At 32.1% G+C, this 3,648-nt stretch overlaps 1 protein-coding gene across 1 annotated transcript in view; it reads left to right on the forward strand.

The window, feature by feature from the left end:
* The window catches only part of LOC117168728 (protein enabled), a 48,549-nt gene that overhangs the window by 27,059 nt on the left and 17,842 nt on the right, over nt 1-3,648 (forward strand). The window lies entirely within an intron of this gene.

The raw sequence follows: 3,648 nt of genomic DNA on the forward strand, positions 1-3,648 counted from the left end.
AAAATATATGTGTCTCAATTTCTTCTAGTGTCGAATAGTCTTAGTTATTGGCCGTTGAAAAGCAGTGTACCGGTAGTGGCGTTTTGGCCGTTTAAGGGTTAAGGACCTTTTTTAACGTGCCAGGGCGCATCACCTATCAGGAAGTATATGCATTAACATTTCCTTATAATATACCTTGCAGATACTTGCGACCAGTAAACGTTGTGAAAGTTTTTTTTTTTTGCTCCTGTAATTTGTTTGAAAAAGTTTAAAATTTCATAAATTTAAGGAACATAATTGATGCGCTAAAAACGTCGACTGTATAAAGACCACTTTCGTCGAAAATCGTGAGCTAAGAAATGATTGTGTGGTTGACGATTCAAAATTTTCGTAAAAAAATCATATTTGGTTGGAAATCAAACTGTTTTGTAGAAAATTCCTTTTTTTTTGCTGAGAAATTACTTTAGTAATTGAAAATTTACCTATTCCATTGTTGGTGAAAATGGTTCTTCTTTAAGTAAAAATTCAACTCTTTGTTCAAATTGAACTATTTGGTTAAAATGTTTTTTTTTCAACTGAATTTAGTTTAGTGGAAAATTCAACTTTTGGGTTAAGATTGCTTGTATTTTGTTTAAAATTCGTATTTTTTCCTATTAATTTAACTTTTTTAAATGAAAATTTCATATTTTTACATTGGTATTGTCTTTATGTGAAAAATGACTTTCGCGGATTCCATCAAATGTCGACGTTTTGAGACCCCCTGAGCCAGAAAAAATAGTTTTTTCGTCGGTGCCTGTTTGTCGTCGTCGTTGTTGTCGTTGTAGTCTTTAAACACGATAACATTTGAAGGAATTATTCGATTGGATTCCACTTTGGCACACTACATAAGGATATGAAAATGATGAAATTTTAAAAAGTTAGAGCATTTTGAAAATTTTTGAGACCACTTTTTTTTAATATTTGAAAATTTTTTCGACAGCTATTTATAGTAGATCAAAGTACGAATAATTTATCCCTATTACTTTTTTGGATAAAATAAAAATTACCAACGCTATAGCATTATTAAAATCCAAAAAACCAAACGAAAATGAACATTTTCAGCCAAAAAAGGTGTGATAGGGGAAAAAATCAGGAGAAGAGAAACGTTACTTTTTCAAAGCCCTACAAGATTGTTTGAACAACTTTTTAAATTTTGCTAACAAAAAATCGAAAATTCAAAGTTTTATCGCAAAAAAAAACAATAAAAGAGCAATAACTCCATTTTGTGCTAAACAAAGCAAGATACTAAAAGAGATAGATTTACAAAAATTGTGCACCTAAAAAAGAATAGCAAATTTTTCAAGAATGATTCTTTTGTAGGATAAGTAGTTTTTATTTTATTTTTGAAAAACAACATCGATAATGGGTTACCTTGCGCTTCACGCTCGGATATTTATTCTTTGCGTTCGGAATTCTTGAATAAAACTTTATCAAAAAGATCTCTTTTAGATGGCAGTATTTATATGCTTTTGTTCAATCTTTTTTTTTCGTAACTCGTCATTTTCGACGTTTTCATTTTATTTTTTTTATTTTCAATGTTATTTTTCATGAATAAAACAAAAAGTACGCGTCCTATCAAGAAGCGATTCTTCACCTTTTTTCTTATCCTACATAGTTTGACCATAAAATAGAATTTTTGATTTTTCATTATTTATTGTGCAATCAAAATTTGAATTTTCGATTTTCCAAGAAATTCCAAAAATTTGTCATGACATCTTGTAGGGGTTTTAAAAAACAATGTGTTTCTTCTATTGACTTTTTTTCATATCGTGCGCTGTTCGGCTTACAATTTTGAATTTCGATTGATTAAAATTTTTTTAAAATGCTATAACTCTGAGAATTCTCTTTTTATCGAAAAAAGTCATTGGGATAAATTTATAATATACAAAAATGGTCCCAAAAATGTTGAAAATGTTCTAACTTTTTAATCTTTTATCCAAAATGGCTGGTTAACGAACTCGTCCTTTCTTTTAGCATATTAAGAAAGGTGTGCCAAAGGTGGATTTGATTTGTTCATTTTTTCGAGAGTTATCGTGTTTACAGACGGACGGCTGGGCGTACAGACAGACGCTATCGCAAAAACTTGATTTTCGGATTCAGAGGGTCTCGATATGTGCAGATCCATTGAAAAAGTATGGTGTCAAACTTCGGACAATTCTAATACTTTCTCAATCATAAATGATAAAAATGTAAAAAAACTATATTTGAGTACAACCATACAAACTACGAGAATAAGTGGGAGAAAATTTGTTCAACCAAACAAAATTTACCAATTTTTTATGACTATTTTTTTGATTGGAACCGTAGTTTTTATTTTAATCGTAAAAAACAAGATTATTAATAAAAAAATTATAAAAACAAGGCAATAATAATAAGACTGTTTCAATTTTCGTGCATATTATGAATTGTAATGATATAAATTTATTAAAATGATAAATGTTTCAGTGCAGCTAAGAATAAAATTTAATGCAAAATAAGAAATAAATATTAAAGTAATCATGATTAATACAATTTGTACTTAATATGGCAATATCTAAATATCCAATCCCAGGCAGAGGTACATAAAAAATGTATTATATTTCATATAAAAATGTTGAGCATAATGTAGAAAATTCGACATTATGGGCAAAACCGAGTGCGAAGCACGAGATACGTGATGAGAATGTGTTCGTCAAAGCCGAAAGAGCTTCAACAAAAGAGATTTCTCAATCGCAAAATGATAGTTGCCGATTCATTGATCTTTAATTTTGAAAGTTCCGTGCACGAATATAGGAGAAATATGAAGACCGAGCGTGAATATGCGAATGCACGAATGTGAGAAAAATACAAAGTCCGAGCGAGTAGCGCGAGGTAAATACAAAATCGAGAGCGAAGTGCGAGAACCAACAATCGCGCGCCTCAGACTCACGGAAACTCCCGAGCCGCGCGCGCGGCGCGCGATGACAACGTGCCCGTGCGGCGGGCAGATTTTTTATTTGATAATTCAACGGTATTGTATAGAAAATTCTTCATTTTGTATTGAAAGTTCAATAATTTAGTAAAAAAATCAGCTAAGTGGTAGAAAATTCCCTTTTTCGTATAATTTAAAATTAATTTTTTAATTAAAAGTTCAACTGCAGTGAAAGTCTTCTATAGCGCTGATTTTGGGGCTGACGTTGGGTCCGAAATAACTCATTCTAGCCCGCTCCGCTTTTTTTACTTCACGCCTGAGTGCTCGCCTGAGTGATAACCGCATACTCCGCGCACCCCGCGTAGCTCCTGTTACACCTACGTGTGACGCGGCGTCGATTCTCGGAAGGGCTATTGAAGGGTTTCACTGTATTTCCTTTTTGATTAAAGCTTTACCTTTCTCAGTTAAAAAGTTCAATAATACCCGGATGAATTGTGGCATAAAATTCTATTAGTCACATTTCAGCAATAGAATTAAAATCACTTTTTTAATTTTAATTCTTGATTTATTACCGAAGTTTATAGTTTACCACACAGTCCCGTAGACATTATAGGCATATTAGCAACTTGACTCGCTATAAACACACACAAAAAATCAGTATAGACATAAAATCGGGTTTTACCTAAAGGCTACGTTATTTTCGGTGTGGGGAGGGGGTCGTAACCAAGTCAACGGTTGTC

This window comes from Belonocnema kinseyi, chromosome 3 (genome assembly GCF_010883055.1).
Source record: "Belonocnema kinseyi isolate 2016_QV_RU_SX_M_011 chromosome 3, B_treatae_v1, whole genome shotgun sequence".
NCBI classification, from domain to species: domain Eukaryota; kingdom Metazoa; phylum Arthropoda; class Insecta; order Hymenoptera; family Cynipidae; genus Belonocnema; species Belonocnema kinseyi.